The following is a 26,243-nucleotide window of genomic DNA, read 5'->3' as shown; positions in this document are numbered from 1 at the left end:
GAAGTGACTTAGCAGTAGCAGATGAGAGAGGGTACTAATAAAATGACCACAGTAAAAGAAGGCTGAGCATTGAACAATTGATGCTTTTGAACCGTGTTGTTGGAGAAGATTCTTTAGAGTTCCTTGGACAGCAAGGAGATCAAACCAGTCTATCCTAAAGGAAATCAACCCTGAATATTCATTGGAAGGATTGATGCTGAAGCTGAAGCTCCACTGTTTTGGCCACCTGATATGAAGAGCCAACCTGGGAAAGACCCTGTTGCTGGGAAAAAGGAGAAGAGGGGCAGCAGAGGATGAGATGGTTAGATAGCATCACCAACAACAGACATGAATTTGAGCAAACTCCGGGATAGTGAGGGACACGGGAGCCTGGTGTGCTGCAGTCCATGCGGTCGCAAAGAGTCAGACATGACTTAGCGACCAAACAACAGTTCGGTTGCTGAGTTATCGATCTTGCTTGGATTCTTGAAGAGAATGCTTCTGGATTCTGAAATCAGGGTGGATTTTTAAGAATTGCCCTCTTTTTTTGCACATTTCACAGCATGCTGGAAGACCAAGCTACAATCCTGCCATTCCCCACTCCCCAACCTTCCTCCTTCCTTTTAAGTTTTGGTTTCTGTGCTAATGACAAAGGGAGCCCCTAGACGGAGCTTATTCAAGCCAAACTCCTTGGGTGCCCAGCATGGGCTGCAGTCAGAAGGAGGGGATTCACCTCCACTAGAGACAGAGCGTCTCAAACAGGAGCCTCTGCCTTTTTCCTAAGATGGAAAGCCCTGGAGATAAGGCTGATCTTAAGAGAGATAGGGATGCCACTGACCAAGCTTTCTTAACTTGTCTTTATTTTTGGTTTGCATATTCACCAACAAAAATCCTCATTGTTACAAAGCAGTCTGAAACCTTTTGCATGCATTTAAGCAGAGTGAATTTGCTTCCTTTAATCCCCAGGAAGAAGGAGGAGAATCAATATTTATTAAATGCTTAATGTAAGCCAAGTCCCTCACAAACACCCTCATTTTAAATCCTGTAACTACCCAATGAGTCAGTTTTATTTGTTGCCTATTATACTTAACCAAAACTAAAGCTCAGAGAGGGAAGGTAGCTTTTCTAAGGTCATACAGTAAAGCCGCAGTGGAGCCGGGTTTCAAGCCTAAGTATCCCAGGCTCCAGGATCCTCACTCCTGTTCTCAATGCTAGGCAGCCTTCCTCCTGCCACTTTCTCTTGGCCCATCATTATCTTTCTCTAAATCTACCTCTAGTTCTGAAGGATGGTTTTACCAACAGCATCTTCCCCCACACTCTTCTTATTGCTAAAGACAGGGCAGGTGCCTCTGACTCCCCCAAGGACATTGCTAAGAGTGTGGGAATTTCTGAACAATTTCTTGTGACATTTTATGACCAAAAGAATCAACAATAGACTCTCTTCTGATATTTTCACCTTGCATTTTTCTAACTATTCTTATGCTCCTTGATGTTAGGATGACATTTCTTTTCCATCTTAGTACAAACAGGTTAAAAGCCTGGGCTCTGGGATAAGAGAGAGCTAAAGTAAAATGCCCTAGGGGGCTTTGTGTGAGTGATTTCAGGGTGTAAAATGAGGGTCTGCGTGTGTTAATCACTCAGTCGTGTCCAGCTCTTTGCGACCCCATGGACTGTAGCCCGCCAGACTCCTCTGACAATTTTCCAGGCAAGAATACTGGAGTGAGTTGCCATGCCCATCCCCAAGGGATCTTCCCAAACCAGGGATCAAACCTGGGTCTCTCTTTACAGTCTGAGCCACCAGGGAAGCCCCAAGAATCCTGGAGAGGGTAGGCATTCCCTTCTCCAGGGGATTTTCCCAAACCAGGGATCGAACTTAGGTCTCCTGAATTGCAGGTGGATTCTGTACTGTCTGAGCCACCAGATAATCACCCATTTTTGTGAGTAGTATGTGAAATAACGCAAAGAGCTTAGAGAAGTGACTGGCACATAAAAGGTACCTCTGCAATATTTCTCCTCATTCTCACTTCTTTCCTCCTTCTTCTCTTTATTATTGCAACTATTCCCCCTAGAAATTGGAGGCAGAGCAGGATGGCACAATTGCGTCAGGCCCAGGCAGGTCTTGGCGATCAGCAGGCTCTCAGGGAAGCTAAGCAGGGGTCAGTGGAGGCAAGCCCTCTTGGTTTTGCCATTTTTTACTGTCTCCAGAGATCTCACTGGTAACAGGAGTAAGAATTGAGGGTGGAGACTGGAGGGCTGGAGGAAGCAGAGCAGATGGGGCTACCGCAATTGGAGCTTATGTGAAATACAACAGTATGAGGCACAGTGAAAATCATGTGGGCTTTGAATCTAACTAAATATGCTTGAGTTTGCCTCCACTGCTTATGAGCTCTTTGTCTTTGGGCACATTAGTTCGCCTCTCTCAATCTCAGTCTCTTCATCTTAATGTTTACTGAGCTGCTACCATACGCCAGGCACTTTGTTGAATATATAAATATATGTATGTATTTTGTATACTATATGAAAGGGTATTCACATGCACTCTGCAAGGTGTTATTAGCAACCCAGTGTATTTCACTCCTGTGATTCTTATCTCCCTGTTTAGCCAATATCTATGAAGCCATGTATAGGGCTTCCCTGCTGGCTCAGCAGTAAAGAATCCATCTGCAATGCAGCAGACTTGGGTTTGATCCCTGGGTGGGGAAGATCCCCTGGAGAAGGAAATGACAACCCACTCTAGTATTCTTGCCTGGAAAATCCCCTGGACAGAGGAGCCTGGCAGACTACAGTCTGTCCATGGGGTCACAGAAGAGCTGGACACGGCTTGCAACTAAACAGACAAATGAAGCCACATACTGTGCTGGGAACAGTGATACACTAAGTGAAGAATGGGACTTGTATTCTGGCAGTAATTTGAGGTATGCGGGGTTGGGGCTGGGTGGTCAGCACGCCCAGCACATATGCATCTTCAGTAAATGTCAGTTCCCTGCTCCTGTGTCCTAATTCATCCCATTGTGCTCCACAGAGGTCAGCTATTCCATTGAATCACATACAGTGGACATTTTTAGAACAAAAAGTGGTTCAAAAGCAGTTGCATGTGATCCAGCAGAACCCAGAAGGGAGGCAGCCTGCCTGGGTTACCGCAGGAGCAGCCACCTCCCAGTGGAGGCTCGAGTGGGCTCGTTTCCCTTGACTTCCCAGGAAGGCAATTCCATTCCTTACCTTGTTAAACCCCGTTCTAAAAGCAAAGCATTAAAACAGACTGTGGCATGCTCACTGAGGTAGAAAACCAGCACCCAGCAGCAGTGCCCCTCACCGGGAGTCAATGGCTGGAAACAAGCGCACACGAGACAGCAGAGGAGGCAGGCGAGGAGGCTGCCCCGGAAAGACTGATGGTGGCCACCAGCCTTTCTGTCTCCCCTCCCACCGCCGGGCAGGGGCATGCTGCTGGGCTCTCTCCTTTCCTGAAGTCAACTCAAGCAAGAAGATACTCCCAGCTGGAACTCAGGCAAAGCACCACCATCAAGGGGGACACCCAGAAAAGGAGTACTCTGCCCAAAGTCATTACTTTGCAAAGACTGGGCGGCTCAAGGAATTCGACCCCATTAATATCTGAATGCCTCTGAACAACCATTTGACTATCTCATCTCATTACTAGGGGCTCTCAGCTCAGTTGGTAAAGAATCCGCCTGTAATGCAGGAGACACCGGTTCGATTCCTGGGTCGGGAAGATCCCCTGGAGAAGGAATAGGCTACCCACTCCAGTATTCCGGCCTGGAGAATCCCATGGACTGTACAGTCTGTGCGGTTGCAAAGAGTCGGATACGACTGAGCGACTTTCACTCCACTTTCACTTGAGGACAATCGCTTACCGTGATCGATGCCTTACTCATGTTGATTAGGATGATGATTTCCAGTATAAATGGCTTCCCTGGTCGCTCAGTCGGTAAAGAGTCTGCCTGCAATGTGGGGGATCTGGCTATGATCCCTGGGTTGGGAAAAGCCCCTGGAATAGAGAATGGCAACCCACTCCAGTGTTCTTGCCTGGAGAATTCCATGGACAGAGGAGCCTGGTGGGCTACAGTCCATGGGGTCACCAAGAGTTGAACACGACTGAATGAGTAACTTTATCCAGTATAAATAAAGTCTTCACTAATTTCAGTTGTGTACAATGAACAGCCCTTTTTTTTTTTTTAATTTCCCTCTTTTTTCTCTTTCCCCCTAGGCTTCTTTGCCCTGAATTAACTCTGGTTCCTGAAGTGTGGAAAGAGTAAACAAGGTTTTGTTTGGATTCTACCCTTAGTTTCTCTGGACTGAAACACACAAAAGTGCCAGAATTATCCCGTGATATGATAATAGTTTCACAAAAATGTTATACAACAACAACAAAAATTCCAGAGGTTTTACAATTAAAAAGATAGGGGTGCAGGTAAACTGTTCAGTCTATTTCCAATTGCTGTGTATTTTCATAAAAGCTAAACAAAAAATTCATGCTAAATGAAATCAACGCAAACTCATTTTAACTTTAGCCAAATGAGTATCCAGGTCATTGAAAACAGAATCCCAAGTGGTAGATTAAATATTTCACATGCTCATATCAAATTCTGATATAAGAACTTAAAATAATCAGTATAAAATTTCTGAAAGATGAGATAAAACAAATATTAAGGACTTAAAAACACACAAGAATACACACAAAAAAACACAAAGAAACAAAACCACCTAAATAAGTGATCTTAGTCTTTCTTTGTGGCCCTTACGGATCCACTTGAAGGAGTTCAGTTAGTAAGGTGACTTACCTGTGTGAACTGTGCTAATTGTTCCCAATGTACAGGTGTCCCTCACGTGACAACATCAACTTGTGTCTGGAGAAGCTGCCAGCCAAGCAGTCAGATGTGGGCTCCAGGCCTGGATTATGGAAACAAGAACATCTCCCTAGCCTGTTCCGAACTCTGTTTTGGTTTGGTGTGTGTGTGTGTTGGGGGGCGGGGGTGTTGTTTGTTTTTTTCTTTGGTTTATTTATTTTTGCCTGTACTGCATGGCTTGTGGGATATTAGTTCCCCAACCAGGGCTTGAACCCATTCCCTTGGCAGTGTAAGTGAAGAATCCTAACCACTGCACCAGCAGGGAATTCCAAAAGGCATAATTCTATTTTTTGCGTGGCCGTGTCACAGAATCTCAATTCCCCAACCAGGCACTAAACCCAGGCCAAGGCAATGAAAGCCCGGAATCTTAACCACTAGGCCACCAGTGAACTCCTGAACCCTGTTTTGAGGCTAACGCAGAGCAAAACTTATGAAATGGTTTGAAGATCTAGGACAGAAAATAACTTGAGACAAAAATGCCAACAGTTGAGTGGTTAGATTATGAGTGATTATTGTATTTCTTTCTCTCAACAGACTATTGAAATGAATCTCATTACTTTTGTAGTACAAATAGGAAATTAGAAAAAATATAGTGCTACATAAGGTAACTTAAAAAAAATCTTATGTTAGTCGGCCCACTTATGGGGGGTTTTATAATGGTTAATGGGCTTCTCTTGTGGCTTGGCTGGTAAAGAATCTGCCTGCAGTGCAGGAGACCTGGGTTCGATCCCTGGGTTGGGAAGATCCCCTGTGGGAGGGAAAGGCTACCCACTCCAGTATTTTGGCCTGGAGAATTCCTGAACTATACAGTCCATGGTGTTGCAAAGAGCCGGACACGACTGAGCGACTTTCACTTTTACTTTCATAATGGTTAATTCTATTTCTATTTGTTTATAGAAGCTTGTATAATGCATGGTAGACCTATAAAGGTACTCCAAAAATCTATAAAACCTCTCTTCTATCAGCCATTATAAGGAAAAAAACTTTTCCCCTTTTCTAAACCTCTTTTATTAATAAAATCCTTGAATATTCTCTCCAGTACATTCTTAATAAATACCAAAAATATACAGAGGGTAAATAGCATGCAAATAAACCTTTAAAACATACATTTCCACCTTAATTATAAAAAGGAATATAAGGAATTCCCTAGTGGTCCAGTGGCTAGGATCTGTTGTTTACATTGCTGGGGTCCAGGTTCAATCCCTGGTTGGAGAACTAAGATCTGCAAGGTACATGGCGAAGCTGGAAAAAAAAAGTGAAAAGTAATATAAGCCCTTGTAAATGCAGGAAACTATAAAATAGAACCTAAAAAAAAATTTACCCCCAAACCTACCAATTGGAATCAACCTTTGTCCATATTTCTGTGTAATAGGCAGGAAGCCACCACTGCTGGGGGTTCCTTTCCAGAAGACTTGGGGCTCCTCAGCTGAGTGGCACGCGTGTACTAGGGTGAGCAGTGTTTGTCACCATACTGCTTATGACCCTTATAATGGAAGTGATTTACTTGAACACCACATAAATTAAGGAAATCTGAGTGAGAAAACAAAGAGAGTTGTTTCTTTTCTTTTTCTAAGAGAGTTGTTTCTATGCGAACTAGATTGAAGGCTTCGGAAAGATGCCATAGACAAGATTTTTTAAATAAAAGGGGGGAAAAAAAAAAGAAAAAAAAAAGGAAAAATAAATAAATAAATAAAAGGGTTCTGCCCTCAGGAGGCCTTGCAAGGGTCTGCCCTGAGTGGTGCTGTCCTAGGTGTGTGTCTCACCTTCTAGGACCATGCTGGGCAGGGTGGGCACAAGGGGCGGACGCAGCCACGTGGCTCATCACAGGCTGGCTGCTTCCATCCACTAAATGAGGATCCGGAAATGAACACTGTGTGACTGACCTTGTGTTCTCTCCCTTTGAGACAGGACCACTGGGCTGGAAATCTCCAGAGCTAAAGGACTGGAGACTCTCAAGGAGACCTGTGAGTTCCGTACACTGTGAGGCTATCCTCCGTCTGGGTCCTCAGGTCAGTGACTCACGGGATAAATTGGCTATAGCGTTAACTAAGCACCAGCTCAAGTTTCCCCTGCTGCCCCAAGGAAAGGACCTTGCTTTTCCTTCTGGCTTCCGTGATTTGGAATGTGCCCCAGGATATTTAGGCATCAGTCAGATTCAGCCAAAACTGTGTTGGTTAAGATTCCCATCTAGATGCCCTATTTAAGAAGGTCGGGGAGCAGGAAGCACTCCTGGATGGAGTCCCAGCTCAGTCCCATGGCTGGAGAGGCCTCTGTCTGTCCCGGGTGCCTGCGTAGGGAGCTTCCCATAAACTTTTGGGCAAGATGAATGGCCCAGGCAGAGGCCACCTCATTTACCATCCACCTCACCACCGGCATCACTGCCCTGACGGTCCAGAGGGCTCTCGCATTGGGCTCTGTTGTCCTTGCCTGTCTGGACTCATCCCAGCATTGCTGTGGGGACCCCGTCCTCATCCCACTGGATGCCCTTTGGTGGGACAATCCATCAAGGTGTGGGGGTGGGAGGCAGGGGGCCATTTGACCAGAGTGAGGCCAGTGAGAGGCCTTCTCCTGGGATCTGAATTTTGAGCTAAAGGCAGAAACTGGTGGGACAGCATCCGAGGGAGACCATCCCCTCATTCCTGCTGACTGTGAACCCGAGAGCAGCCCCAGCTCCTGTCCCTCCTGAGCCTGGAGGTTTAGATTTCTCTTTGATTCTGTCAGCTACCCATAGGTTCCACTGAGATGTGTTTGTGTTAGAGTAGCCAGAGCTAAGTACTTCCGACTGTAAGCGAAGAATCCTGAGGGACATAACTCACAGTAGTGTGTGTGTGTCTGTATGTATGCAAACACGTGTGTGTGTTCTGCCCTGGAAGCACAGCTTGGGTCTGCATTTTCAGCACCGACCATGCAACACATGTATATTCAGTTTACCACATATATTTCTTCCACTAATATCTAGGCCATTGAGTTAGTATACAAAACAAAAAAGGGAATAAAATTCAATACTTTGTTTCAGGGCTATGGCGTGTATGTGTTTACACTTAGCCAGGAGGAAAATCACCCCAATATATTACACCACATCTCGTGAACACCTGTTGGATTATGAGCCAAGTCCTTCCATATGAGTGGGGTGGTGGTTGGTGGTGAGGGGTTGGATAGGGAGTATGGCTGTTTCTCCTGCATGCCCTTGCCCACCAGCAAACAACTGATTGTTCCACAGGGTCAACGCTGATCTAATCTAGGCCAATCATATTTTTCTCCTAGGCACTCAGAATGGGGATGGGGCCAGAGGGGAGGGCAGGGCTGGAGAGAGGAAGGGAGAAAGACAGAGAGAAAGGTGGAAAGAGTCGGTTTCCTCCAGGTGCTCAACCATGAACACTTGAGTGGGGTGGGAAGCTGCCTTCTGCCCACCAGGGGTCAAATAGCCAAACCATGTAGTCTGTTAAGGAAGAATGAAGGGACTGCCAGAGAGAAACCAGAGAGGCAGCCACCCACCCAGCTGCTGGCCACAGCTTTCTTTTGGTACCCAGCTGCGTGCCTGTCTTGGGATTCTGTGAGAACCTTGGGTCCTAATAATGTATTCCTATGTGTATAACCAGCTCAGGGGGGTTTCTGTGCTTGCAACTCAGAACCCAACCAATACAAGCATAAATTCCACGTGCTGTGGAAACCCAACCTACAGAATGACCTTCTCAAGGAGTAAGGAGAGGTTCCAAGGCCCCTGCAGAAAGGAGGGACTTCATTCCTCTTCCTTTAGAACCACATCATTCACCATTCCTTAAGCACCAAGATGCTTGTCTCAGGGCTGTTCAGTTCAGTTCAGTTCAGTTGCTCAGTCATGTCCAACTCTCTGCAACCCCATGAACAGTAGCACGTCAGGCCTCCCTGTCCATCACCAACTTCCAGAGTTTACCCAAACTCAAGTCCATTGAGTCAGTGATACCATCCAACCATTTCATCCTCTGTCATCCCCTTCTCCTCCCGCCTTCAATCTTTCCCAGCATCAGGGTCTTTTCAAATGAGTCAGTTCTTCGCATCAGATGGCCAAAGTATTGGAGTTTCAGCTTCAGCATCAGTCCTTCCAATGAATATTCAGGACTGATTTCCTGTAGGATGGACTGGTTGGATCTCCTTGCAGTCCAAGGGACTCTCAAGAGTCTTCTCCAACACCAAAGTTCAAAAGCATCAATTCTTCGGCTCTCAGCTTTCTTTGTAGTCCAACTTTCACATCCATACATGACTACTGGAAAAACCATAGCTTTGACTAGATGGACATTTGTTGGTAAAGTAATGTCTCTGTTTCTTAATATGCTGTCTAGGTTGGCCATAACTTTCCTTCCAAGGAGCAAGTGCCTTTTAATTTCATGGCTGCAGTCACTATCTGCAGTGATTTTGGAGCCCCTCCCAAAATAAAGTCTGTCACTGTTTCCACTGTTTCCCCATCTATTTGCCATGAAGTGATGGGACTGGATGCCATGATCTTAGTTTTCTGAATGTTGAGTTTTAAACCAGTTTTTTCACTCTCCTCTTTCACTTTCATCAAGAGGCTCTTTAGTTCTTCACTTTCTGCCATAAGGGTGGTGTCATCTGCATATCTGAGATTATTGATATCTCTCCCGGCAATCTTGATTTCAGCTTATGCTTCATCCAGCTCAGCATTTCTCATGATGTACTCTGCATATAAGTTAAATAAGCAGTGTAACAATATACAGCCTTGACGTACTCCTTTTCCTATTTGGAACCAGTCTGTTGTTCCATGTCCAGTTCTAACTGTTGCTTGCTAACCTGCATACAGGTTTCTCAAGAGTCTGTATCTCCATTGAATCTTCTAAAGGAGATTAGTTGAATTCTATTTCATAGCAGGAAACAACTACATACAAATATAGGTGCCTATTTTTATATTTAGGATAACTACTCCCAAGAGACTCACAGAATTAGATATGGAGAAGGCAATGGCAACCCACTCCAGTACTCTTGCCTGGAGAATCCCAGGGACGGGAGCCTGGTGGGTTGCCGTCTATGGGGTCACACAGAGTCGGACAAGACTGAAGCGACTTAGCAGCAGCAGCACTCCCAAGAGACTCACAGAATTAGATATTCTAATATTAGCACATGACGCTTTGGTAGACACATCGTACTGTGGTTCAACAGCTTCCATCAGCCTGTTCCATGAATGGAAAACATGTTACCATCATAGAGGAAGATATGAAGCAAGCCTGACATGGTCCTGTCCCTCACACGAGCACCATCAGAGGTCACACTTAGAGAGTTTTACTGGTGTAGACTTATTACTGGACAAAGTCTTTTCCTGTCAGAGTCGCCATGTCTGGGACTCCCCTAGTGGTCCAGTGGTTAAGACTGTGCTTCCAATGCAGGTGACCAGGGTTCCATCCCTGGTTGAGGAACTCTGATCCTGCATGCCATGTTATGAGGCCAAAGGAAAACAACAACAAACCAAACCAAAGACCCCTCCGTTGCCACGTCTAAGAATTCTAGGCTCCCATCTAAGATCTCACTAACGTCATGGTAGAGCTAATTGAGAGGCATTGTTTAGACCTGTGTTCTTGTCCCTAGGGCACACCTTTAGTGATTTTAGAGTGACTTACCTGATTTGAAAATGTGGGGAGATTAACTAAACATGTTATTTCAGCTTCTCGATGTCTTTCATCCCCTTGAACAGTACTGTGGGCAGAACTGGCTTTCTTTGCTCTTCCATAGAGCATTTTGCAGGCCTGGGACCAGGTGGGGACCAGAACTCAATTCAGGTTGCAGGCCCAATTTCATTCTTCCACTAAGTCACAAACTTGTGTGTACCTCTCTCATAGGAGGGATGACATTCGGCCTCCACCTTTAACCTTTATTTTGTGTCTCATCTTGTTTAGAACCTAGGTGAAAAAAAGCAGTGTAATTTAATGGGGACCTCTTTGGAGACCTCAAAAACGGTTCCTCCGATTTTCCCAGTGCTATCTTGTACATGCTGAGTTTCACTGTATCCCAGCTGCTAGTAAGGGAAGATATAGTTTGCTATGTTCAAGAGATGCTTTAATAAAACCATCATCTGTAAAAGATTTAAAAGTCCTGACATAAAATTCATAATATCATTTTGCAGCAACTTTATTCACTTGTAAAAATGAACTCTTTGACATGTTCTTCTTTTTTCAGTTTGATAGCATTATCATTCTTTATCATCTCATTTATCTTAGTTCTTATTATGTTTTTTATGACAATTATTCATTTGTTTTTCAGATAGTGTCATTCTTTTTCTTCTTCCAGTTTTACTGAGATATAATTGTCATATAACACTAAGTTTAAGGTGTACAGCATAATGATTTGATTTATATACCTCATGAAATGATTATCACAATAAGTTTAGTGAACGTCCATCATCTCATATAGATATAACATTAAAGAAATAGAAAAATATTCCTGGGATGAGAACTCAAGATTTACTCTCAATTATTTTTATATGTAATATATAGCAGTGTTAGAGGAGGGCATGGAAACCCACTCCAGTGTCCCTGCCTGGAGAACCCCTGGCGGGCTGCAGTCCATAGGGTTGCAGAGTCGGACACGACTGAAGCGACTTAGCATGCACACATGCAGCATGAATGCCTCAGTGTTAATTGCATTTGTCATGTACATTATACCCCTAGTGCTTATTTATCCTGTAACTAGAAATGTGTACCTTTGGATTGCCTTCATCAGTTCCCTCTCCTCCAACCCCACATCTGGTAACCTCAAATCTGCTCTTTTTCTATGAGTTTGTTGAAGTATAATTGACCTGTATTATGTTAGTTTCAATCACAAGACAGTGATTGAATTTTTCTATACTTTTCAAAATGATGACCATGATAAGTCTAGTTGTCACCTGTCATCATTCAAAGATAGCATATAATTATGGACTATACAATCCACAGTGTACATTTCATACCCACGGCTAATTTATTTTGCATCTGGGGGATTGCATGCCCTAATCTTTCTCACCTAATTCTTCTCCTCCCACACCTCCCCACACCTCTTCTCTCTGGCAATCATCTCTTTGTTCTCACAGACATGAAAGTCGCTCATTTGTGTCCAACTCTGTACAACCTCATAGACTATACAGAATTCTCCAGGCCAGAATACTGGAATGGGAAGCCTTTCCCTTCTCTAGGGGATCTTCGCAACCTAGGGATCGAACCCAGGTCTCCCGCATTGCAGGCGGATTCTTTACCAGCTGAGCCACCAGGAAAGCCCAAGAATAGTGGAGTGGGTAAGCCATCCCTTTTCCAGGGGACCTTCCAGACCCAGGAATCAAACTGGGGTATCCTGCTTTGCAGGAGGATTCTTTACCAGCTGAGCTTCCAGGGACACTCTCTCACAGATATAGTCATTATTATTATTATTATTGCTGTGGGATCTTAGTTCCCCAACCTGGGATTGACCCAGTGCCCCCTGAATTGGAAGCATGGAGCTTTAAACATTGCACAGCCAGGGAAGTCCCAATCTTTCTTTACATAATAGACAATATTTTTTATTTCCACAGAGAAATAGACTCAATACTTTTCTGAAAATTGGTGGTCTTCTCAGTCTAAAATTTTCCCCAACTTACGATAAAGGCATAGGAGCAAAACAATATTAGAAAAATAGTGGAAGAATGATTAGAAATGGCAGCTGACACTAAGCCCGAGGGTTGTAGAGATGCAGAACATGAGTAAACAGGAGGCAACGATCTTTGCTTAAGGCCATTAAGGCACATGGGCCCAGAGCTGCCAGGTCATCTGATTTCCAAAGTGAAGCTGAAATCACATTTTTACATTAAATTTCACTAAAAAATAAAATACTACCTCAATTTTAAAAAGAATCACTGAGCATATCCACAAAATACATTTTTTGGCAGAATCCTTCATAATCCCATTGGGGCTGCCAGTTTATTATCAGAAGTCACAGGGAGCTTCTAAGGTGGTTGGACATAGCTGACTACCTGTGTTATGAGATCTGTTTGGGGAAGACTGGGCCCCTCTTAGGAACGGGCTGTCTTCCTCTGTAAGGGCTGAGACGCTTGGAACAGGGGACAGAGCAGGTGGGGATGGTGGGATGATCCTGGCTAAACACCTAGTTTGCTTTTAGCCTGGGGCAGCCAAGGCTGCAGGTGACTCCCCAGTACTTTCTTGGAGATTCCAAGCTGACCATGTCCACTTGCAGGCTTTCTTTCCCTGAATTTTTCTTTCCTTCCAACCTGGCCATTCTCACTGCTTCCATTGAAAACCAGAGCAGTTCAGCTGCAGTTTCAGGTTCTGGAGATTGGTGAGTACTTGGTAAATTTTAGTCACTGTGGGACATGGCTAAACAGCTGGACCAAGGACAGCAGTAACTAACCAGAAAGGCAGAATATCTGGGATGAAATATAGCAGCCGGAAAAAACAGAACAGCATTTCATTTGCTGTGGAGAAAATATAATCATTCAAGAGCCCCAAATGAAGACTACTACTTTTTTTTTTTAAAATCTTTTGTCCACTCTCTGTGGCATGTGGGATCTTAGTTCCCAAACCAGGGATAGAACCCACACCCCCAGCATTGGCGGCACGGACTCTTAACCACTGGACTGCCAGGGAAAGCCTGAAAACTACTTTTTATGAGAAACATGTAGAACACGTTGTGCTCTCCTCTAAAACTGAGTGGCCTTTCTGAGAAGATGTGTACACATAATACACACTTAACACGTTACACACTGTTTTCACGCAGGTATACTATTTTAATAAGACTTTTGTTTTAATAAATTGTATTAAAAATATGTTTTTGAGTACATTTCTGTTAAGTGATTATTTGGATATCCACTTTTGAAAAATTGCTTATCCAAGTTTATTGGGTCACATCCAATTGCATTATCTTTTCTTATGGATTTGTAGAAGTCTGGATTCTTTTGTTCTTTCTCTCTCTCTCCCTCTTTTTTTTTTTTTTTTTGGTGTGTGGTCTACTCCAAGGTCAGGCTTTCCTGGGTCTCAGATGGTAAATTATCCATCCGCCTGCAATGCTGGAGAGGCAGGTTCCATTCCTGGGTCAGGAAGATGCCCTGGAAAACCATGGCAACCCACTCCAGTATTTTTGCCTGGAGAATTCTGTGGACAGAGGAACCTGCTGGGCTACAGTCCATGGGGTCATGAAGAGTCAGACACAACTGAATAACTAACACACACACTCCAAGGTCATGCCGATATTTTTCTGTTATCTGCTTCTGGAAGGTTTACTGTTTTACATTTAATATTTAAAACTATAATCCACTTGGAATTAACTTCTTGTGTGTGAGGTAGGGGTCAAGTCCTTCTTTGCTTCCTTCCCTTTCCATGTCCCTTCCTCCTTCATCTGGACATCCTATTGGCCTAAAGTCCCTTACTAAAAAGACTGTCCTGTTCCCACTACACTGTATATAACTTTGTCATAAAGAAAGATGTGTGAGTCTATTCATTTTTCAAGTTTTTTTTAAAAATAATTTTTTGTAAGCTTTAAAACCCACCCATATGCGGTAGGTAGTCTCCAAGATGGCCCCCAAAGCTCTTACCTCCTGATATTTACACCCTAGCGTAGTTCCCTCCCACATTGCACCAAGATTGGTTTGTGTGACTCATAACATACAGCAGAAAAGATGGAAGGTCACCTTCAAAATTAAGTTATAAAAGATACCAAGATCTCCCTCTCTCTCTCTTTCTCACTTGTTTTTGGGGAAGCCAGCAGTCATTTCTGAAGGATACTCACACAACCTTGTGGAGAGATTCACATGGCAAGTAATTGAGCCCTTCGTCCAACAGTCCATGGAACAAGCGTTTGAGTGAACTCGGGAAGAGATCCTCTGGCCTTCAGGTACTGTGGACCTGGCTGACGGCTTGACCACAGCCTCGTAAGAGACCACAGCCAGAACCACCCAGCAGAGCTGCTGCCACATTCCTGACTCTCAAAACCAAGTGAGACAATAAGTTTTTGTTGTTTCAAGTCGCTAAGTTTTGGGGTAGATTGTCCCACAGCATGCATGTGTGCTAAGTCACTTCAGTCATGTCCGACTCTTTGTGACTCCCACGGACTTTAGGCCCCTCCCAGGTTCCTCTGTCCATAGAATTTTCCTGGCAAGAATACTGGAGTGGGTTGCCATGCCCTCCTCCAGGGGATCTTCCCTACCCAAGGATCGAACCTGCGTCTCCTGTAACTCCTTCATTGCAGGCAGATTCTTAACCACTGAGCCACTGGGGAGACCCTGTTACACAGCAATAGATAACAAATATATCATTATTCCATTTACAAATATGTTTACATATTCAAAAATACAAGCAGAGCTCCTAAAATTTTCACTTTATTATGAGTTCTTGAAATGATAAAGGCACTTGTAAAGCAGAGGTTTCGGTTCAGTTCAGTTCAGTTCAGTCACTCGGTCGTGTCCGACTTTTTGCGACCCCATGAATCGCAGCACGCCATGCCTCCCTGTCCATCACCAACTCCTGGAGTTCACTCAGACTCACATCCACCGAGTCAGTGATGCCATCCAGCCATCTCATCCTCTGTCCTCCCCTTCTCCTCCTGCCCCCAATCCCTCCCAGCATCAGAGTCTTTTCCAATGAGTCAGCTCTTCGCATGAGGTGGCCAAAGTACTGGAGTTTCAGCTTTAGCATCATTCCTTCCAAAGAAATCCCAGGGCTGATCTCCTTCAGAATGGACTGGTTGGATTTCCTTGCAGTCCAAGGGACTCTCAAGAGTCTTCTCCAACTCCACAGTTCAAAAGCATCAATTCTTTGGTGTTCAGCTTTCTTCACAGTCCAACTCTCACATCCATACATGACCACTGGAAAAACCATAGCCTTGACTAGACGGACCTTAGTCAGCAAAGTAATGTCTCTGCTTTTGAATATGCTATCTAGGTTGGTCATAACTTTTCTTCCGAGGAGTAAGTGTCTTTTAATTTCATGGCTGCAGTCACTATCTGCATTGATTTTGGAGCCCCAAAAAATAAAGTCTGACATTGTTTCCACTGTTTCCCCATCTATTTCCCATGAAGTGATGAGACCGGATGCCATGATCTTCATTTTCTGAATGTTGAGATTTAAGCCAATTTTTTCACTCTCCACTTTCACTTTCATCAATAGGCTTTTTAGCTCCTCTTCACTTTCTGCCATAAGGTGGTGTCATCTGCATATCTGAGGTTATTGATATTTCTCCCGGCAATCTTGATTCCAGCTTATGCTTCTTCCAGCCCAGCGTTTCTCATGATATACTCTGCATAGCGGTTAAATAAGCAGGGTGACAATATACAGCCTTGATGTACTCCTTTTCCTATTTGGAACCAGTCTGTTGTTCCATGTCCAGTTCTAACTGTTGCTTCCTGACCTGTATATAGGGTTCTCAAGAGACAGGTCAGGTGGTCTGGTATTCCCATCTCTTTCAGAATTTTCCACAGTTTATTGTGATCCACACAGTCAAAGGCTTTGGTATAGTCAATAAAGCAGAAATAGATGTTTTTCTGGAACTCTTTTGCTTTTTCCATGATCCAGCAGATGTTGGCAATACTTAATGACTAATGACTTACACTTCTGCTTCATTGACTACGCTGAAGCCTTTGACTCCGTGGATCACAACAAACTGTGGGAAATTCTTCAAGATTTTTGGAGTATAAAATACCAGACCACCTTACTTTCCTCCTGAGAAATCTGTATGCAGGTAAAGAAGTAATAGTTAGAACTGGACATGGAACAATAGACTGGTTCCAAATAGGAGAAAGAGTATGTCAAGGCTGTATATTGTCACCCTGCTTATTTAATTTGTAATGCAGAGTACATCATGTGAAATCCCAGGCTGGATGAAGCACAAGCTGAAATCAAGATTGCTGGGAGAAATATCAATAATCCCAGATATGTAGATGACACCACCCTTAAGGCAGAAAGTGAAGAGGAACTAAAGAGCCTCTTGATGAAAGTGAAAGAGGAGAATGAAAAAGCTGGCTTAAAATTCGACTTTCAAAAAACTAAGATCACATCATCTGGTCCTATCAGTTCATGGCAAATAGATGGGGTAACAATGGAAACAGTGACAGACTTTATTTTTTTGGACACCAAAATCACTGCAGATAGTGACTGCAGCCATGAAATTAAAAGACATTTGCTCCTTGGAAGAAAAGTTAAGACAAACTAAATAGCATATTAAGAAGCAGAGACATTACTTTGCCAACAAAGGTCCATATAGTCAAAGCTATGGATTTTTCATTAGTTATGTATGGATGTAAGAGTTGGACCATGAAGAAAGCTGAGCCTCGAAGAACTGATGCTTTTGAACTGTGGTTTTGGAGAAGACTCTTGAGAGTCCCTTGGACTGCAGGGAGATCCAACCAGTCCATCCTAAAGGAAATCAGTCTTGAATATTCATTGGAAGGACTGATGCTAAAGCTGAAACTCCAAAACTTTGGCCATCTGATGCGAAGAACTGACTCATTTGAAAAGACCCTGATGCTGAGAAAGATTGAAGGCAGGAGGAGAAGGGGACGACAGAGGATGAGATGGTTGGATCCATCACTGACTTGATGGACGTGAGTTTGAGTGAGCTCTGGAAGTTGGTGACGGACAGGGAAGCCTGGTCTGTTGCAGCCCATGGGGTCTCCAAGAGTTAGACATGACTGAGCCACTGAACTGAACTGAATGCCTTACATGTCACAAAATCACAGGCAGTTCTGACTTCAAGCCACCAGAGCTATAGAAAGTATGCGGCAGCCAGAGATAGAATGAGAAATGCAAGATTAAATCTGGGATTCCAGGATAATTTCTGTGGGTCCCTCCTTCTGGACAATTTATGATTCTGGTAGAAGCCAAAGAACTCTATTTCTATAAAATCCTTAAGATAAAGAGTGGTCACCTTTCTTCTCTCTTCATTCCTACAGCTGTCTTAAGTTATTAAATTGCTTTAAATACCAGCTGGAAAATGCAATGAGTATTTAGGATACAATGTGCAGTGCACTTTGCCTGGGGCACATAGTCAATGAAAGGAAGTCTTAGGAGGTAAAACTGAGTAAGCTTAAGTCTTTTTGGTAAATTGATGTCTTTTTGCTCTTGGCCATTAGAGCTGGGAAGAGCCATACAGCAGCCATGCACCAGCTGGCCCAATGAAGTGGTAGATTCCTAAAGGCAACCTTATAGTTCCTCAGGCCTGTGGTCTTGGTACCACTGTTTGCCTGTTGTAAAAAAAAAAAAAACCCTGGGCATACGGAAGGGCGTGTTACAAATACAGATTCCTGAGCCTCACCTCAGGGCATTCTAACTCATTCAGTTAGAGGTCGGGTCAGGAAATGTGCATTCGAGACAGCCTCTTATGGAGATTCTATGGACATCCAGGTTTGAGAACAAGTTCTAAGAGATTCTCGGTGGGCTGGCTCTGTTACCTCCTAGTCTTACGTGCTCATTCTCTCTATCTCTCAATCCAAAGCCTCATCATAAAACGGTCCCTGATAATTCCTGAGACTCTTTGGTTTCTGGGGACCTACATGGCTTTGGGGCACCTTGTTTCTTATAGAGTTTCTGCTCTTTTTGCTTTTTTGGTTTGGGCATCACCTGGTATTTAGGGAAAGAACTTCCCTACTCCAAACTTGGTCCTTGGGAACTTCACCCTCAGTTTGGTCCTCACCAGCTCCCAGGGAAGAATCATATCATTTTGCTTAAATGTCATATTTTAAAACTGAGTGCCTCCCTCAATGCACACACACACACACACACACACACACACACATACACATACACACTTGCCACGCTCTCTCCCACCCAGGCAGGGGCCAGTGGAGGATGGAGAAGCCAGCTGGTTCCACATTCAGGTTCTTGAAAGCCTTGTCTGAAGCCTTCCATACTCACTTCCATCCGTCCATTCCCTTCCCTGTAGTATCACGGTCAAATGAATGTGGACACTGAGCTCTGGATTTTGTTGCTTTCAAAAACATTTTTGGGGGTACAAAAAAAATTAAACTCACACAGTAAGTAGAGAGAACAATACAACGAATCCTCATAGACCCATTCACCCAAATTCAGTAATTATGAACAAATTTGCCACATTTACTTTATCTACTCTTTTTCTCCCTTCTGTTGAATTCTTTCCTTTCGAGCCAGCTTCAGACATTTCAGACATCTAAACTGGGCAATACTATGAGGCTGTCTTTCTGGTAAATCTTCTGTCTTCCTGTCTGGAAAACTACTACTTGAGAGACCAATCATGGCCTCCTTCATATGCTTCTGCATCCAATGCCCAAGCCCATGATGTCAATGTGCATCTCCATATTACAGTTTACATTTCTTAAACATGTTTCTTGTCTAAATCAAGATCCAAACCAGGTCCACCAATTACGTTTAGTGGTTTGTCTTTTATACCCATTTTAATGTAGATTTCTCCCCACCCCACAAGCCGTTGACTTGTTGCAGTAATTAAGTCTGTTTCCCACAGCCTTCCCAACATTCTATTGTGTCGGTGTGGCTCCTTTGGAGTCATTCAACTTGCTTCCCTCTCTTCCTTGTTTCCAGAGGCTTGATTAGGTTGCTTCAGTTTTTTAGGCAATAGGTGATGCCACAGGCTTTTTCATGGAATACCTCAGAAAGCCTGTAGTATCTGGTTGTTTTGCTTTTAATGATGCTAAGATCGTTCAGTGGCTTTAGGGAATGACCAACATGATAGCTCATTCTAAACTTTCCCAGCACCGGTTCATCATGTTAGTTTCATCCATTGACAATCCCAAGTGAGTTCTGAAGAATTCCTGCTGCAACAGCACAACTGATCCACTGGTTAAATTCACCTACAGTCATCCATTGTACTTCTTTGATCTGAACCTCCAGGAGATGCGGCTTCCTCTCATGACTGCATCGCCAAACTCTAGAAAACTGCTTCTTAAACCTTTAATGTGCATATAAATCCTATTAAAATATAGGTCTAATTTAGGAGGCTTGAGGTTCTATATTTCTAACCAGCTTCCAGGCTATTCCAATATTGCTGATCTGTGGCTATGCTTTGCTGAGCAAGGCCCTAGGGCATCTCTAATAACTAAAATCCCGCAGGAACCAGAAGGAGCTATGTACAGGCCACTCAGAGATTTTCAAGAAACCAGCCCTGAGAATCAGGGAGTACATCTAAACTGGGCAACGCTATAGGGCTGTCTTTCTGGCAAATCTTCTGTTTTCCAATCTGGGAAACTGCTACTTCAAGACCAGTCATGGCCTCCTCATATGTCTTCTGCATGCCAATGCCCAAGCCCATGATGAGGCCCTTCTCACTAGGCTGGACCACTTAGATTTAGCCTCTTCCTTCTCCTCTCCTTGTGCATATTTCTGCTCTTAAGTTCTGCAACAAGAGATGGAAAAAGTGCAGTTAAAAGTGTTCTATGCTCTGGTTGTCTCCAGAACGTAGTATACTGGGAAGTACATGGACCAGCATGTGCCATAGAGGACTGTCTGCTATCTCCAGAGTACCTTGGAAAAGGTCAGGGCCTTTGGCCAGACCCCCCTGGAAGAATTGACAACTTGTGATGCAGGGGAGGGAAGGGGCTGTACCAAGACCAGGGTAATAAAAGCAAATTGTCCCCAGCAGAGAAAGTCGTCTGATCCCATAGACGACTGCCCTAGAGATTTTGCTGTCCAAATCTCAGTGCTTCCAACTGGCATCCACTCACTCATATCTCTTGGCTTGATGTCCTAGATCATGTACTAGTTTTGAGATCTCCTAAGGCTTCTCTGGTGGCTCAGATGGTAAAGAAACTGCCTGTAATGGGGTAGACCCATGTTTGACCCATGTACAGTTCTAAATTGGGCAACACTATAGGGCTGTCTTTCTGGCAAATCCTAGGTCAGAACGATCCCCTGGAGAAGGGAATGGCTACCCACTCCAGTATTCTGGCCCGGAGAATTCCATGGACAGAGGAGCCTGGTGGGCTACAATCAACCTAATTACAAAGAGTCGGACACAACTGAGTCACTAACACTTTAACTCACTCACTTAAGCTTTAAGGTCCTTCCAGATATCCTCTCTGGTATTTTTGGATTCATCTTCCAATTTCATGCATGCTTTATGGCTCTGCTTACACTTGTGATTATGGTGGGGGGATGATCACAAGCCTTGGACAAAGACACCTCCCTCCTACATGTCGCCCTGCACACTCCACATCCGGCCATTTTCAACTCAGGTCTCTGAGTGCAGAAGACCAGTTGGGATGAATTGGAGCAACTGGAGTTAGATTGGGAAACATCTTAATTCCTAGATGAGGTTGCCCTGTGTGTACTGAGGAACTGCTGAAGGTTATGAAGCAGGAAACCAGCAGTTCCGTGATATTAGGTTATTTGAATATGTTTTCCAGGTTGAGACATTTTTAAGAGTATTTTGAGACATCAACAACATGCCTCATTAAAAATTTCAGAACATTCTGTCTTCCTGTAGCCCAGCCATGGTCTCTGGGTTCTCACTGTGACATTTTCCCCCAGGTAAATGTCTTCTTGTCTCAGTTTATTTATAGTTCATTTAGACCATCAAAGCAATAATAATTCCCAAAATAGAGAGTGATGCTCTGATGATCAATGGGATATATGAAAAGCAGTTTAATATAAGAATAAAAATGAAAAGGGTGTTTTTCGTGGGTTTTTTTTTTTTTTTTGGCTGCACTAGGTTTTCATTGTTGCATGGGTTCAGTAGTCAGGGAGCTCTGACTTAGTTGCCCTGTGGCGTGTGGGATATTAGTTCCCTGATGAGGGATCAAACCCATGTCCCTTGCATTGTAAGGTGGATTCTTCTTTTTTTTTTTTTTGTAAGGTGGATTCTTAACCACTGGGCCTCCAAGCAAGTCCAAGAGAGTGGTTTTAATATAACTAATAACTTCCCTCTCATTCACTCCATCAACTCAATTTGTATTATTTCTTTCAAGACCATGCCTAAAAAATGTTTCTTCTGTGAAGCCATTCCTGACTAAATCTACCACATCTTGAATCAGAAAGAACTTTACATTTAAAGCTAGGAGGTATCATGATACAGACTTTAGAATAAAGCAGATAAAGATTTGAATCCCAGATCTGTTACTTACATTATCTTAAATGAAGGTCAAAATTATCATCTGTATTATGAAGCTATCAATTCTTTGTTATCTCTATTACCATTTATTTTTAACTCAGTGGCAGTCTCCCACTACTTTCTTGTTAAGATAACCCAGATCTATTCCAATATTGAGTGAAGATTTCTTGATCTCATGAAAGATGGATCCAGCTCCTGATTTGTATGGACCATGTGACCCAGTTCTGGCCAGTGAGATACAAGGTGAAGTCTGATGGGGGCTTCTGGGAAAGATTTTCATCCCTAAAGTACATGCTCTATCTTCCTTCTTCCTGCTTTTAAACTTGGTTGTGTAAGAACATGAAAGTTTCTACTGTGAGAGGCAGATGAGTGCCAAGACACTGACTCAGAACTCTGAGTTATGAAACTGCTGACCAAATGCCAGCAATGGTATTAAGTGCTGGGGAGACAATGAAGAGCCAGTAACAGATATCATCTCCACCCTCCTGAAGCTCAGAGTCTAGTGGAAGGCGATGGCCAGCGATCAAACACTGTGCAAGTAAATATGAAATCACAACTGTGACAAGTGTTTTCAAAAAGAGGAACATTTTTAATCATTAATCTCCTGGATTAATAAATCATGGAGAAATATATCTTCCCTCTACATGATCTGGGAGAGTAGATGATGCTTCTCTGGGGATGAAATGATAGAGCACGATCTGAAGGAAGGTTAGGAGCTAGTCGGATGAGGGATTAAAGAGACCAGGAGGTTTAGGGATACAGGACAGCAAATGCAAAGACCCTGGGAAAGAGGGAACATGATATATTTGCAATTGTACTTTTATTTTTTAATTTAATTTTATTTGATCCAAGTTGTATATTTGTGGATGTAAACTATAATGCATATAAACTATATGTAGTTTTAAAAGTCAAATAATTACCTTCAGTTGATGCTTTTGAACTGTGGTGTTGAAGAAGACTCTTGAGAGTCCCTTGGACTGCAAGGAGATCCAACCAGTCCATTCTGAAGGAGATCAGCCCTGGGATTTCTTTGGAAGGAATGATGCTAAAGCTGAAACTCCAGTACTCTGGCCACCTCATGTGAAGAGCTGACTCACTGGAAAAGACTCTGATGCTGGGAGGGATTGGGGGCAGGAGGAGAAGGGGACGACAGAGGATGAGATGGCTGGATGGCATCACCGACTCGATGGGTCTGAGTGAACTCTGGGAGTTGGTGATGGACAGGGAGGCCTGGTGTGCTGCGATTCATGGGGTTGCAAAGAGTCGGACACGACTGAGCGACTGAACTGAACTGAACTGAATAATATTGAAAATGATACAGGTTAATATCATTAAAAAAATCAATCCATGCCTCACTCCTCCCCACTTTCCAATCCCACTCCTCAGAGGCAACTGTTTTTCATCATTTAAGCTTTCTTTTTCAAATTCTGTCATTCACTTCTATATTTCTAAGTAGTATGCTGACTGGCCAACCCAGAACACAGTTCTGTGACCCAGGTCTGGCCAATGAGATCGAGGCATATAGGAGGCTTCTCGCGTCAGTGCTGGCATTTCTTTCTTCATAAATGACTTAGTTGAGGTAAGCAACACCCTCTCCTCCTCCTTACTGTCTTAAGCATAGATGTAACGGCTAATGTTGATGGGGTCGTCTTGTGTCCACATGAAAAAGGCCAAGAGACTCTCAGAGATACCACAACTGAGTGTTGGGACCAATGCTAACTTTCAGACCTTTTTTTTTTTTTTTTCCAAATGAGAAAAACTAAATCCTATCTTTCTAAACTACTGTTAATCAGCCTTGATATTACTAGCAGCCAAAAGCATTTCTAATTGATGTTTAGTTGCTAGTTTCTGATTTATGAATTTTGGGCAATAAGTATTGACTTTCTGTTATAGAAGATGACTATTTTGAGCTTCCCAGGTGACACTAGTGGTAAAGAACCCGCCTGTCAATGCACAAGATGTAAGAGAAGGGGGTTCAGTCCTTGGGTTGGGAAGATCCCCTGGAGGAGGGCATGGCAGCATAATCCAGTACTCTTGCCTGGAAAATCCCACAGACGTGGGGCCTGGTGGGCTGCAGTCCATGGGATCGCAGTGAGTCAGACATGACTGAGCGACAAAGTACGTGTGCAAGCAGATGATAATTTAACTCTCACAATCTCCCTCATCGTCGTCACCCACCCAATACCAGTATCTTCCTCCTTTCATCTTCCCAGTTTATCACCAGTTTTAGTAAATTATCATCCAGAAATTCTATTATGAAGATCATATGAATATTATTCACTGTTGAACCAAGTATGTAGTAAGATTAATTTGATAATATTTCCAGTCTTGTATAATTTTCCCCCAGAGTTACTGAATGTTAAATATTTAGTTTTCTCTGTACCTATTCCTAATACTTTTCATACCCTCAAAGAGCATCTCAATATAATTTTCCATAATGTTAAACTTAATTGTTGGGTTCAACCCTTCACCCCCACCCCAAGACCTCTGTTGGATGAGAGAATTTAGTTGCTCTCTAAGCCTGCTAAGCCATTATCATTTTCTGCCATCCCTCTAACTTTCTCCTCTGTTGCCTCCTCTCTTTCCTGAATCTTAAGACTATCTCTTTCTTGGTTCTTTCTGTTTTTCCATGTCTTAATAGAGTACATTGTCTAGTATTTTTTTGAGAAAGGATGCAAGGTTTTAGAACTTGAGCTTCTGGAATTGAATTTTATTCTACTTTCATACTTCACTGATAACTTGTCTAGGTATATAATTCAGCATTTAAAGGTTTTTGTCCCCACTAATATCTTGATTATACAGTGGAAGTGACAAATAGATTTAAGGGACTAGATCTGATAGAGTGCCTGATGAACTATGGACTGAGGTTCTTGACATGGTACAGGAGACAGGGATCAAGACCATCCCCATGGAAAAGAAATGCAAAAAAGTAAAATGGCTGTCTGGGGAGGCCTTACAAATAGCTGTGAAAGAAGAGAAGTGAAAAGCAAAGGAGAAAAGGAAAGATATAAGCATCTGAATGCAGAGTTCCAAAGAATAGCAAAAGAGATAAGAAAGCCTTCCTTAGCGATCAATGCAAAGGAATAGAGGAAAAGAACAGAAAGGGAAAGACTAGAGATCTCTTCAAGAAAATTAGAGATACCAAGGGAACATTTCATGCAAAGATGGGATCGATAAAGGACAGAAATGGTATGGACCTAACAGAAGCAGAAGACATTAAGAAGAGGTGGCAAGAATACACAGAAGAACTGTACAAAAAAGATCTTCAAGACCAAGATAATCACGATGGTGTGATCACTCACCTAGAGCCAGACATCCTGAAATGTCAAGTCAAGTGGGCCTTAGAAAGCATCACTACGAACAAAGCTAGTGGAGGTGATGGAATTCCAGTTGAGCTGTTTCAAATGCTGAACGATGATGCTGTGAAAGTGCTACACTCAATATGCCAGCAAATTTGGAAAACTCAGCAGTGGCCACAGGACTGGAAAAGGTCAGTTTTCATTCCAATCCCAAAGAAGGGCAATGCCAAAGAATGCTCAAACTACCACACAATTGCACTCATCTCACATGCTAGTAAAGTAATTCTCAAAATTCTCCAAGTCAGGCTTCAGCAATACATGAACCATGAACTTCCTGATGTTCAAGCTGGTTTTAGAAAAGGCAGAGGAACAAGAGATCAAATTGCCAACATCTGCTGGATCATGGAAAAAGCAAGAAAGTTCCAGAAAAACATCTATTTCTGCTTTATTGACTATACCAAAGCCTTTGACTGTGTGGATCACAATAAACTGTGGAAAATTCTGAAAGAGATGGGAATACCAGACCACCTGACCTGCCTCTTGAGAACCCTATATACAGGTCAGGAAGCAACAGTTAGAACTGGACATGGAACAACAGACTGGTTTCAAATAGGAAAAGGAGTATATCAAGGTTGTATATTGTCACCCTGTTTATTTAACTTCTATGCAGAGTACATCATGAGAAACGCTGGGCTGGAAGAAGCACAAGCTGGAACCAAGATTGCTGGGAGAAATATCAATAACCTCAGATATGCAGATGACACCACCTTATGGCAGAAAGTGAAGAGGAGCTAAAAAGCCTATTGATGAAAGTGAAAGTGGAGAGTGAAAAAATTGGCTTAAATCTCAACATTCAGAAAACGAAGATCATGGCATCTGGTCCCATCACTTCATGGGAAATAGATGGGGAAATAGTGGAAACAGTGTCAGACTTTATTTCGGGGGGCTCTAAAATCACTGCAGATGGTGACTGCAGCCATGAAATTAAAAGACGCTTACTCCTTGGAAGAAAAGTTATGACCAACCTAGATAGCATATTCAAAAGCAGAGACATTACTTTGCTGACTAA

The 26,243-nt window shown here is 43.2% G+C and overlaps 1 long non-coding RNA gene across 1 annotated transcript in view; it reads right to left on the bottom strand.

Moving 5' to 3' along the window:
- Positions 1 to 4,973: 4,973 nt before the first annotated feature.
- LOC138445930 (uncharacterized) overlaps positions 4,974 to 26,243 on the bottom strand; it is a 35,242-nt gene continuing 13,972 nt past the window's right edge. Inside the window, exons 2-4 of the long non-coding RNA XR_011259053.1 lie at positions 10,448 to 10,726; positions 6,175 to 6,371; positions 4,974 to 6,083 (exon numbers count right to left, since the gene is read on the bottom strand). This is a non-coding gene — a long non-coding RNA (uncharacterized lncRNA). The remainder of the gene's footprint in view (positions 6,084 to 6,174; positions 6,372 to 10,447; positions 10,727 to 26,243) is intronic.

This window comes from Ovis canadensis, chromosome 9, assembly GCF_042477335.2.
Source record: "Ovis canadensis isolate MfBH-ARS-UI-01 breed Bighorn chromosome 9, ARS-UI_OviCan_v2, whole genome shotgun sequence".
In the NCBI taxonomy this organism is placed as follows: domain Eukaryota; kingdom Metazoa; phylum Chordata; class Mammalia; order Artiodactyla; family Bovidae; genus Ovis; species Ovis canadensis.
The sequence above is the reverse complement of the archived record's forward strand: the minus strand, read 5'-3'. Positions and strand labels throughout refer to the sequence as shown.